At 33.4% G+C, this 12777-nt stretch overlaps 1 protein-coding gene across 5 annotated transcripts in view; it reads left to right on the top strand.

The window, feature by feature from the left end:
- MBD5 (methyl-CpG binding domain protein 5) overlaps positions 1 to 12777 on the top strand; it is a 402321-nt gene that overhangs the window by 10409 nt on the left and 379135 nt on the right. For 2 of the 5 annotated variants that reach the window (XM_058548920.1, XM_058548921.1), the window contains exon 2: positions 293 to 478. The exons of the other annotated variants lie outside the window; for them this stretch is intronic. The gene's annotated coding sequence lies outside the window, so the exon portion shown is untranslated. The remainder of the gene's footprint in view (positions 1 to 292; positions 479 to 12777) is intronic. 5 annotated transcript variants of the gene reach the window in all.

A 12777-nucleotide genomic window follows, 5' to 3' on the forward strand; every position in this document is an offset into this window, starting at 1 on the left:
AATTCTAAAAATAACAGAAAGATATAGCTTATGTTTTCTCTATTTAATTTATGTTTTATTTGCATCTAATTTATTTCCAGCTGGCCCCATCATGTAAGTAACCATCCCATCTACGTCTACCACCACAAATTGAACTTCTTTTTTTTTCTGAAAAATGACCATTTTAAAGAGTTCTATCAAATATGGCTCTGTATTTTGTTTTCACCTGAAAAGTCATAGTGATTTTTCCTTTAAAACTATGTAGGAATCATTGACTCAGTGATTGTCATCTCTCTCTTTTTTTTTTTACCAGTGATTTGCCAGTGTCTTTCTTCAGCTAGTATATGTTCACACCTATTATGTGCTTACTGGAATAGTGAGCAAAAACAGACATGGATCTTGCTCTTCTGAACTTATATCCTAGAGGTAGAGAAGGATATTGATCAAATAATCATATAAATAAATGCAGAGTTGTAACTGTTCCAGTTGCTGTAGAGAGGTACGTGGTATTTAATATGAAGGGTTTTATAAGGATAATTTAACCAATCAGTAGGATCAAGGGGAGCTGTTTTTTTTTTTTTTTGGTTTTTTTTTTTGAGGAAGTATTTAGTTAGCTGAAATCTTGATGAATTATAGCTAACTTTATCAAGAGGGAGAAAAAAGTTTTCTGGAAGGAAGGAACAATATGTACAAAGGTCGTGAGAGGGAATGGAGCATAGTGCCTAACATTAAATGAAGTCAGAGTGACAGAAGTTAAGAACTAGAGAGTGCATGGGAAAAGGTGATGCTAGGGAGTTATGTGGGAGCCAAACTGCAGGATGTTGTAGGCCAAGGCTTTCTTTAACCTTAGGGTTAATATGTAAACTTAGACAATATTCTTTATGCTCAATGCAGAAACTTACTACTGCTTATAAAAAGGTTGTGTTACAAGAGTTCATTTTTATTTCACTTTACAACTCATAGTGTTTTTTCCCATAGAATCATTGTTATAGTGGTCAGGTCTCAAACCCCTTTAACACCGATAGCAGTGGAAAGTAGTGAACATAGCATTGTGCCCTAAACGTAACCAGGTAGAGGTTAGAAAAGAAAAGCAAGAAAGGGGATTAAAATTGATGTCTGTAAGTATTCAAGAGAATGTCCTAGGTGTGATTGACTAAGTTGTGAATAATGAAGAAACAGAAAAAGCCTGCAAGTTTACTAGGCTGGCGTAGGAGATCATAGCAAATGATTGTAAGGGACACATTCAGGTGGACAACTTGAGAAGACCCTCAGCTGGCACCTGGATATTAAACAGTGTGATATCTGGAGCAAACCAAGACAGGGAGAGGAGAATACGTCACATTCACAAGCTGAATGTTCGGAATCTAGGGCATATTTGTGTTAATGTTACTAGAATACAAAAATTTTAAAAATTCTTTTAAGAAAAGTAGAAATACAAAATGATAGCAATACAATTCCAGCTTTATTTGGTTATTTTTAGAGTAATTCATACAGTCAGAAGTAATTATAAATTACTAAGTTACGTTAACTATTTCAGGCCTTGATGTTAGCCTTGAAAATAATTGGTGTATCTCACTTGGAGTAGTACTTTTAAAGACAAAGTTGAAGAAATTTAATTTTTGATCTTTATTTTCCATTTAACTTATAACGTTTCAATAAAATATCTTCATTTCATGTTGATCTTTAAGTTTTAAGCCTCTTTGAACACCAGTTTCTATCTGGGTTAAGTAATAAATAATCTAATTAGTAACTGAAGGTTCAAGAAATGCCCCAAATATTAAGAACGTTATAAAAAATGGATTAAGTTACCTGAATTTTATTAAGACGAAAATATCACAAAGAGATATTAAATTTTAAGGAAGAGGTAAAACATATGTAAGCATTCATTGAATAGTCAGGGTTCATCACATTACCGTTGGTTGATGAATTCTACCAGTGCATCATCCTTCATCAGGTGATCTTTAACTTAACTTTCTGGCATTCTCAGGTATGACAGACCATGCTTTTAAAGTAGATTAATATCTAAAATTAAGAACTACAGAATTGAGTTAGTGCTTATTTTTTACTTATTTGCTTTGTTGTTTATTTATAAAGCATTCTAAATAAGACAATATCACTAGCATTGATTTATTTTTCATGCAGTATCTAGGAGACCACTGATGATTCATAGACCCTAAGTGTTTGGGAAGCTTATTAGTGTTTGAGAAGACAGTTTACTAAATTTATCTAATAACTCTAAAGGGTCAGTCTACCTTCTAGACAGAAATGAAGAATCACTTGGGAATTATTCTGGGATTGATGTGTTCCCTCTGTTTTACAGCTTCCTACTTCTCTTTCTATCAAAGTGTATTCCAAAGATCCCTAGTTCTGTGATAAGTTAATAGGTATGACACCCCCTCCATAAGGTTCATTTATCAAATAAAGTTTAGAAAACATGATAATTATTAAAGAATGCTGAACAGGATTTTCTACTGCAATAGTAATCACTAACATTTATTGACTCCTTACTTTGTGCCACTCACTGTGCTAAACATTTTACGTACATTATCTTATTTAATCCTCTTAGCAACTAGAAAAAGTGTTCTGAGGAACACACTTCAGGAAGACTTTCTCATATTACTTCAGTGCTTATAAGCATGTATGCAAAAACCTCTGTTAAGAATGTGAAAGTGAGACAAATACCCTTTTCTGTTGTTACAACCCTATAGCTTTGTGAAAGAAAGGTTATGAAATTTATTCTTAAAATTAAATATTGAACTTAGTAGTATGATTCTACATTCTTGTAACTCATCAGTATTCACAGATGATCAGTGATAACCATTATACTGTTTTTATTGATAGGGAACAACCTTTAGAGCTTCAGAGACATTCCTGGGTTTGAACACTGGCTCCATATACTGAATATTATAGTATGCAACCTTTTGTGAGCTGTTAAAGTTCTGAACTTTATCTATAAAATTAGTATAGTGATACATATCTCGCAGAGTTGTGACTATTAAATGATAGAGTGCATATGAAGTCCTAGCATGTTGTGGATGTTCACTAAAACTTGGTTTCCTTTCCTTTTGCTTCTGTGCTTCTATTAGTAATAACCATGTTACACAATCTTTCTGAAATTATACATGCATTAAATTTTTAAGTTTTTTTCTCTCTTTTAAAAAATAAAATTATCTGTTATTCCTAAAACTATTTTAAAACTTTCCTGAAATTCTGCAGGTGAGGGAGGACCTGATCTACTTCATCTTTTTGCTTTCCTGCACTTTGCTAATAAAATGGGCACCTATACATGTTGTGGAACTGAGGTATTAGAGAAATCTGAATAAATGGTCATACTTCATTAATGTAAATATTCTACTCATGGCCTATAGCAGTGCTTTTGGTAATTCTTATTAAGTGAAGTAGTATATAAATAGGTTTCCTTTCCTTGTCTTGGTTTCCCCACATTAAATAGGCAATATTACAAAAAAGTTAAGAGCCTGGACTCAAGCCAGATTGTCTGGATTCAAATCCCTGCTCTACTACTTACTAGCGATGTGACATTCTGTGCCTCAATTTCCTCATTAGTAAAATGGGTGTAATAATTGTGCCCACCGCAGGGTTATTTAATAACACATACATACGTATATCATATATTTAAAAATGCCTGGCAGATAGTAAGTACCATAAAAGTGTTAACTGTTATAGTGATTATAAATATTGTCTGTACTTTAGTTGTAGTATAGAAAAAAGTACTGCCTAATATGTTTTGGTAAGTGTCTAACTTGGTTATTCTTCATTTGGCAGAATAAACAAATTTAATTTAATTTACAGTTCTTTGAAAAGTATGTCAGACTTTTATGTAGCATTTTATATTTGCTAAAATTCTTCACATTATTTTTTACTTCTTAATCTTATTGTTGAGAGATAGTGGGAAAAACATCCTTACTGTTTCCCATAAAGAAACTGACATACAGAAAGTTCAGGACCTTTTAAAGCATGGCAGTAGAAAAAGAAAGACTAAAATTAGAATTCAAAATATTCCATGTGCCAGTGTATTGAGCCAAGCTATCTGTACTCCTTATTGAGTATTCAAACAACAAACCTATTAGTTGGCAAAATAAATGTTAAAGGTATATTATTCTGTTCTTCAAAAATGTCATTGGCTTGTGTCTCCTTTGGATGTGTCCTCTTGCTAAAGGAAATATTAAAATATTAATACAAAAATATTGTTTTAAATGGTATTAGACTAATTAAAGTTAAGTGTTGGCCTAGCTATCCCTTAGGACATTTTAAGGATTGAGTATCTTTTTTTTAGTTATCAACTGGCTTTTCCCTTTCTCTTTGATAAACTAGATCAAAAATTTCTTCCCTATTTCTCATATTATCAGTACTCTAGTGCTATATATTTTGGGGTCAGTGTGCTTTTCTGAGCCGTCCTAGAAACTTAACCATCATTCTTAATATTTAGTTTCTATGAAAAGCAATTCCTAGTTTTAAAGAATAAATTATTGTGCAGTGAACTTTTGAAAAGCACTAGGATTATAAGAATAGTATCTATATTTTTGTAAAGACATATTAGAGAAACATTTTAAATAGATGTTTGTTTTTTCTTGTTTAAAATATTGCATAGTGTTTATAATTCATCAGTTTAAGAAAGTGATGAATAGTTTGGTTGAGATCCAGAAAACAGTAAATGATGATGACCAAAAGACTGAAAGAGAATCATCTCTTTAAGAGAGAATGGTAAATGCTTGCTTAGACAAATGACTAGTAGAAGAGTGTCTAACTTCAAATTTGTAACTACTGTCCATAGTTGCTTAGGAGGTAGGATTACTATGTGAAATAATTTATTATGAATTTTCCTTTTAAAAGTAAGAAAACTTAAAATTTAGTATTCCAGTTTGAAAATTTGCAAATTGGCACATTCATGGGGTTGTTCACATAAATGCCACTTTTTCTATAGAAAACTAAACAAAGATAGTTCTGTATGTGTTTAAAATAGCAAGGTATTGACTCAAAGACACAATGTCCTTGCTATTTTCCACATGAAATAATGTTTAAATTTTGTAAACAAGTTTTACAAAATGTTTTCTCTTTTTATTTTTTTGCTTTGGTATTTTCATATCCTCATTCTGCTGATTAGGGATACGTAGACTTGGGGACCTAATCACCTAATAACCCAGCTTGAAAATCAAATTATTTTGTAAATCCTGATGTGATTAAACCACTTTAAGTTTCTGCTAAAAAATATTGAGTTATGTTTAAACAGTCTTTTATGAAGTTATGGCTTGTGAAAAGGATTATTCTCTTTAAATAAGACTGATGTGGACATTGTTAAACTATTATTAAGGCTAAAATCAGCAACTAAGGGACATCAAATCCTGACTCAAAGGAATAGGAACATTTTCATAAGCAGGAATTTTTCTCCAAGAGAGAAAAAACTTACATTTGTTGTATATATATTCATATTATATACACAGTTAGATAAAGAGAGTCCTAGGACTTGAGAAGTGATCTCAGGTTTTTTATAGTGGTATAGAGAAGCATAAATATTCATTCAGTTACTTGTTCTACAAATATTAACTACTTGTTTTGAGCCAGATATTCAGCAATAAATAAGACAGGCAGGGACCATGGAGCTTGAGTGATCAACATTACAAAGAATAAACAGTTCTTTCAGGTATTTAGAGAATGGAGATATAAGTTGAGTTTTAAGACAGACTTTTCTACGTGATAATAATAAAGGCATGTAATTTTCAACCTCTCACTTTTATTGCTGAGGAAATAGAGGCCCAGAAAAGGTAACTGGTTTATCCAAGATCATATAGCAAGTCGTATGTCTAGGACCAAAGTCCCTTGCCACCTAGTCTACTTATATTTGCCGCTTGGATTAAAGCAGGAAGCTAAAAGAGAAGAAAGTAAGGCAAGATTCCTAGAAAGTTGGACCAGCCACTTTGGACTTGAACATAGTTAATATAATATGAGGAATTTTTTTAAAACTTCTTCATGCTTGTTTTTATTTGATTTGAATTTCTTTAAATTTCTTTTGGTTCTCCTTTAACATTTACTACATAGTCTTTCAGGGCTTTGCTAAGTCCATATTTGTACAAATTTTTTTTTTTTTTTTTACTTTTTATTTATTTATTTATTTTTTTGTGAGGAAGATCAGCCCTGAGCTAACATTCATGCTAATCCTCCTCTTTTTGCTGAGGAAGACCAGCTCTGAGCTAACATCTATTGCCAATCCTCCTCCTTCCCCCCACCCCCAAAGCCCCAGGAGATAGTTGTACGTCATAGTTGCACATCCTTCTAGTTGCTGTATGTGGGACGCGGCCTCAGCATGGCCGGAGAGGCGCTGCGTAGGTGCGCGACCGGGATCCGAACCCAGACGGCCAGTAGCGGAGCACACGCACTTAACCACTAAGCCACGGGCCGGCCCTGTACAAAATTTTTTAAAGGGAGCTCTGTGCCCCTGGAAGTCACGTATGTTGGTGCCATGGTTCCTGAAGCTCTTGTCTACTATAACTTTTCAGGGATATATGTTTTTTTCTCAGTAAAGAAAGTTATTTCCTGGGCCGGCCCCGTGGCTTAGCGGTTAAGGACGTGCGCTCGGCTGCTGGCAACCCGGGTTCGGATCCCGGGATCCCACCGACGCACCGCTTCTCCGGCCATGCTGAGGCCGCGTCCCACATACAGCAACTAGAAGGATGTGCAGCTATGACATACAACTGTCTACTGGGGCTTTGGGGGGAAAAATAAATAAATAAAATCTTTAAAAAAAAAAAAGAAAAAAGAAAGTTGTTTCCTTTAATTATCTTGAATTTGCTATGCTACAGTATACTTGTTGCTGGAAAAAAAGAAAAATGAGATGGTGGAAGATTAAAGACACAATTTTTCCTGGGATGGTTTTGATCTAACACTAGTTTGAAATCCTGTTACTATAGACTAATCCTGGATATGTCTGATAAGAAGAGACTTCATAATAAATTATAAAGGATATTCCAATCACATAAAAGGTTTTGACTACACTGATAGATAGATATAAGGATTTGTAAGAAAGTTGTATGATTTCATCTTTGTTTCCATTATAATTTTTGTATTTGATTTTTGGTGTTAGTGTTTAAATTCCTTTACGTTAACAAAGAGTTTGAATTTTTTTCTTTCCAAAGGATATTAAATAGAAAAACTGGGTACACACCTTAGTAACTTGCTTTGACTTGGGGAGAGCAGAGCACAGTTATAGGATCACACTTTGAGAAGTAAACAAACTGTTTGAAAGTTGAGTCTGCAAAGCTAGACATAGTAACAACAGGAAACATCCCACCTACAATGCATATGGCAATGGAGAAAGATGGTGCAACAGACTACAGACAAAAATAATAGCTGGGAGTTAAAAACGCCTATTTTGCTTTACAACCTTAAATCTGTCATCCTAGAAATAGCGGTACTGTATCATCCTTCCAGATATAATGTGATGATATGAACATAATTTATAAGAAAACTTTTTTTAAGTATCTCACTTCATATTTATACCTTATTTACAGTTGGGGTAGAATGTTTCCTGTATGTTTTAAACTTTATTATTTTTCTGGTATACATTTGTGGTTTTGTCTCTTAGGGACACATACTATTTTCATTTTATTGTTGTACCAAATTTTAAGAAATTTGTTACATGAAACATTGAACATACAAAGGCTGTAAAGTAAATGGTGAAAAGGTTTCTCTGAAGAATTCCTTTAAATAGAAAGCTCTTCTGCTGTACTTAAATGTTTTTAAAATCACTTCCTATCCTGGGCTAAAAGAGACACAAGAAAACTCAGGGCTGAAATGTCAGAAGCCACTGCTGCTTGATTAGTCATCAGAAATGAGGGTAAAGCCTTTCTGGAATTTTAATCATAAACTAATGAAAAAGTATTCTGCATATAGAGACTCCATTTGTATCTAACTTATGAAGATATTCATTTTATTGAGTTACTACTGTGTATTGTTTAATTTTATTATCTTTGAAATTAGTTTGCAGAGTCTATATGAAAATAGTATATGGAGAAAGGAGTTTTATGTGTAAAAGTGACATTATTATATGAGTATCAATTAAGCACAAGAGTGCCAGCCTGTCAGTTATGTTTCGAAATATTTGTTACTTAGTTTGGGAACGTGCTATTGTTCCTCATTTAGTAAAAAGGAATCCAGTGGTCTATAATACTGGACTATTGTCTAGTTTGATATTTAATCAGAGCACCCTACTGATAGGTAATATCTTCTTAAATTTTAAAATTATAAATAAGTTCATGTCCGTTAAATCTGAGCATATAGTATATGGACAGAGTTGAGTATTCAGCCCTATGATTCTCTATTTCTATATTTCTGTCATCTAATTAAATAAAACTAGCACTGTTAATTTGATGTATATTGAATAGTATTCATAATTGTTGAAATTCATGATAATTAGACAAATATGATAAATAATTGCTGTAAATGACAATTATAGTGTTTTTTTAATAGAGCCAACATTTTTTCTATTTTATTTGTCCAAACTATAGTATCAGTTTTGATAACACTTAAAATTTAATCTTTATCGTATATATACATCCATTAATTTATTAATTGCTTACCCCTTCCTTAACAATTCCACATGTTACAGCAATACTTTTTGTTTGTTTTACATACACTTCTTTCTCCTAGGTCTAAGATAGTGATCTAGTGGATGCACATTAAAATCATCCAGGACCGACCCCTAACATTTAAATCAGAATCTCTGAAGGTGGGGACCCTAGTATTGTCATTTTTAAAGGCTCCTCAGGTGATGCTAAAGTGCAGCCAATATTGATAATTATTGTTCTAGGGCTAAGATCCACTGCATTAAAATTCTCATGCCTTGTGCTTGAGAAATCCTTAAACACCAGGTTCACAGGCTGCTGGTGGGGCTCATGGCACTCCAGAATCTAGACTCTATAACTTGTTTTGGGAGAGACAGTAGTGTGTGATTAGGAATTCCTCTAAGGATGGCTTCTGGGTCCTTAGGTCTAGTTGCTGAGATTAGAGCGAGAGAGCTAATAGCACTCATCCTGGCTCAGCCCAGGGAAGAATTAGGAGAGGGGACTTCTGACTGCTTAGGTGAAATTGAAGTGGTTTAGAAATTTCAGGAAAGTAATACTTAAAAATAGCAGATTATGTAGCCATTCGTATCCTTAAGTGCATTGAAGTGGACCTCCGCAGGAACCACAACCCTGCCACCATGGATAGTCTTTCTTAGGGAGGAAGATGAGAACCAGGTATTAGCAGACTGTCTTATTTAACAGCGCTCCCTCTTGTCCCAGCATGCACGTGCGCACTCATGCATATCATACACACACTACCAACTGGTTATTCTAAAGCAAGTACGGTTACACATGTTTTGATGCAGAAACTGATTACTGGGGCAAACGAAGATTCTGCCTTGTCTCCATTGCCTTTCTTCTGCTTTCCGTCTCTCCAAAAGCGTGAGCAAAAAACTTTTAATACCTATTGGTTTGTACTTGAAATTCCTTAAGGGGAACGGTCTTTCTCCTTAAATAGTTAGAGATGAAGGACTTAACATGGAAACATACACATTAAAATCTTCTCAGCATAATGTAGTCTTTTAACAAGTTAAGTATCTGTTTATCCTTTCCTATATTTTACTCTGAGAGAGAGTGAGGAGGATAGAAAAACTGGCTACCTAAGGGGAGTTGCTCACTTCCTGGTTTGCTGCTTACTACTTTTCATTGTGAACAGATACATAAAAGATACGTGCAAAAGTACTGTTTGCCTACTAAACCTCAGGTGAGCAGTTTAGTTGCAGATAAGTGATTAACATATAGTATTCTTGCTTTAAAAAAGATGTAGAATTTCTCTTTTATAAGACTCTGTGTGGATATAAATAGTAAACACTATTATAAAGAGTTATTAGGTGGATGTTACCATGGTTCAGAAAAACATGCTTTTTCTTCCTTTTCTACGTAATAGTCACTAGAATAACTAACATCCTGGTGAACAAGGCGCTGCTACACTAGAAGTTCAGTGACTGCACATCTCTACTCTTTCTTGGCGATTTTTCCTACTATTTATTTTTGCTGCCTATATAACACTTTTAAATTGCATCTTCCTTTATATGACTGATAAGAAGCATATGCCTCTATGATAAATAAATGGAATTTATGACTTACAGATAAAACGTTTCTCACAGCTATGAGTAAGCTATAGGGAACTTCAAGTAAAAGGCCAAAGAGCCTTTTTTTTTTTTTAAGTAATGCCCTTGGCTACCTAAAGATATTTAGATTAGCCTTTCAAAAACAAGATAATTTTTAAATTTTATGTTATCAAAGCCCATCACATTATTTTTTAAAAAACAGCTATACGGTTCCTCTAAAGTCTACATTAAATAAAGAGGAAAATAAAATTTGTTTTAACTAATTTGGGAAGATAAAGACGAGCCAAAAAAAAAAAACTACAAGTAGAGTACATAAGAAAAATTGCCAATCTCAAAATCTCTTGGGGAAAAAAAAACAGTGATGTTGATAAAGTTTCCGTACTAGTATTTGGCAATTTTGTAAAAATTGCAAGATGACTGCCTCTAAAGATAAAAAAGGGAAAGGAGACCAGACTCATAGTGCTAAAAGGAATCTTACAAGTCATGGGAATCCCGTTGCTGCTCAAGGATTTTTTTTTTTTGCTTGAGCTTCAGGGCTTCCGAAGGCAATGTGGCTGTTACCTTCTTTTGGGTCTTGGCTCCCTTTGAGAATCTGGTAAAAAGCATTGGACTCTTGAGGGAGGGCGTCTATGAAAAATTCTATATCACCTTGTTTATGTATCAGGGGGTTCGTGAACCTTCTAAAGACTAATAATCAACCCCCTAGACCACCTGCATCAGAATCACCTGAGTTGCCTGTTAAAATGCAGACTAACTGGGCTATACCCCAAACCTACTGTGTTAGAATATCCAGTGACCTGGGTTCTGGAATCTGCATTTTAACAAGCATTCTCATATGATTCTTCTGTTTACTACTAAAGTTCGAGAATCACTGTTGTAGCTTTTGTGTGTGTGTGCGTGCTAGATTGATCATCATTTAATTAAAAGATAAGTTATGAGTAATAAACAGTTTAGATCCTAGGTCTGTGGGTACATATGATATACAAATTAAGATAATTTTAACTAGTAAAATACACTTATTTACTCTGAAAATGTATCTACAGTTACTCAGGTGTTTAATAGACATCAGAATGGGATTTCCAATGATAGCTACTTGAAAGTACTGCTAAGTCAGAATAATTGAGGTTAGATCCAGTGTGAATTTTGGAAAAGCATGACTTATGAAATTGTTTTAAAATATATGCTGCTTTACTTCAGATGTATATAGTGATATGAACGGTCTCCAAGAAAAGTCATCTTTATATCTGAATGAATCAGCCTTATTTGTAAAGCATATATTAAGTGGTGGTATGTAAATTATGCTGCTCAAACAGTTTAAAGATGGCTTGAAAATAGTATGTAAAATTTGACCAAACATTTCCTTCCAAATCTTGTTTTGCTCTTAATTTATCTTTGCTGGTTTCCTTCATAGGTAAATTCAGGGTTGAACTTGAGACTAATAGGGACATGCCCTTGTCTCATTTCAAAATACTAGATCTGAATTAATGAGCTAGTGTGCCCATATAGCTGAACTATTTAGTATTAGTGCATAAACACTTTTGCACCGTGGCACTGAGAGACAGGTTATGAGTTCAGTACTCTTAGGACTTTCTGTTTAAACACAGAATAAAAAATTCCCCAGTCAAAGATTGTATCATATATTTTAGTCAACTTTTTCATCAAACATGTTGTTGGGAGTCAAGGGAGACCAGGTAAAATGATTTAAATTGGCCAGTGAAGGATCTTTATTGCTAACAGGAAAAAAACAATTATAAAGTGATCAGTGGGCAAGTCAGAAATATTGTTTCTGAGTGGGAAAAATACTTGTGCTATTGTTATATGATTCATTGGAAAAATAAAAAAACCTATTAATATTCACCTGTGTATTACTTTTTTAAAAGCAGATTAAAGTTAATTCGGTAAATATTACCATGTAAAATCTGTTATTCCTAAGGTCTTTATTTCTGAAAGATACATGGAAATACTCTCTAAAATTTTTTCATGTTTCCTGTGATCATCCAAATTTATATAAAAAATAACAGTTTAGATAGTTATTCTACAAAGATTAAAATTTAGTTGATTTTCCCACAGCATCTTATTCCTAAGTAAAAATTTATTTATGTTTTCATACAAGAATGTACTACTTTTATAGTGTATTTTTCAGTGTATTGAGTTTAATTTTTTGGTTCCCTTTGACTTTGTACTCACGTGTCCCTCAAGGGCACACACAGGTATGTACTCACACACAGATATACTATTTTATCTCTGCAATAAGAATTACATTATATTTTCATATTTGACGAAATAGATTATAATGGTTTTAATAAGAGCTAACTTTTTGATTAGCACACTAAATGGTACATAATAAATACATACTTTTGTGCATTATGTCATTTAAGCCACATTGTGACCTTCAAAGTAAGTACAATTTTTATTCCAGTTTTATAGATGAGAAAACATATTTAGGTGAACTAACTAAACCAAAGTCAGATGTCTAGTAAATTTTAAACTAGTTTTAATATCAATACTTCTTAACTACTATGCTTTACTAACTTTTTTTCTTTTTTTGTTTTTTTTTTTGCTGAGGAAGATTCACCTTGCGCTTATGTCTCTTGCCAGTCTGCCTCTTTTTTTGCTTGAGGAAAATCAGCCATGAGCTAACATTCCTGCCA

Source organism: Diceros bicornis, chromosome 10, assembly GCF_020826845.1.
Source record: "Diceros bicornis minor isolate mBicDic1 chromosome 10, mDicBic1.mat.cur, whole genome shotgun sequence".
Classification (NCBI taxonomy): Eukaryota; Metazoa; Chordata; class Mammalia; order Perissodactyla; family Rhinocerotidae; genus Diceros; species Diceros bicornis.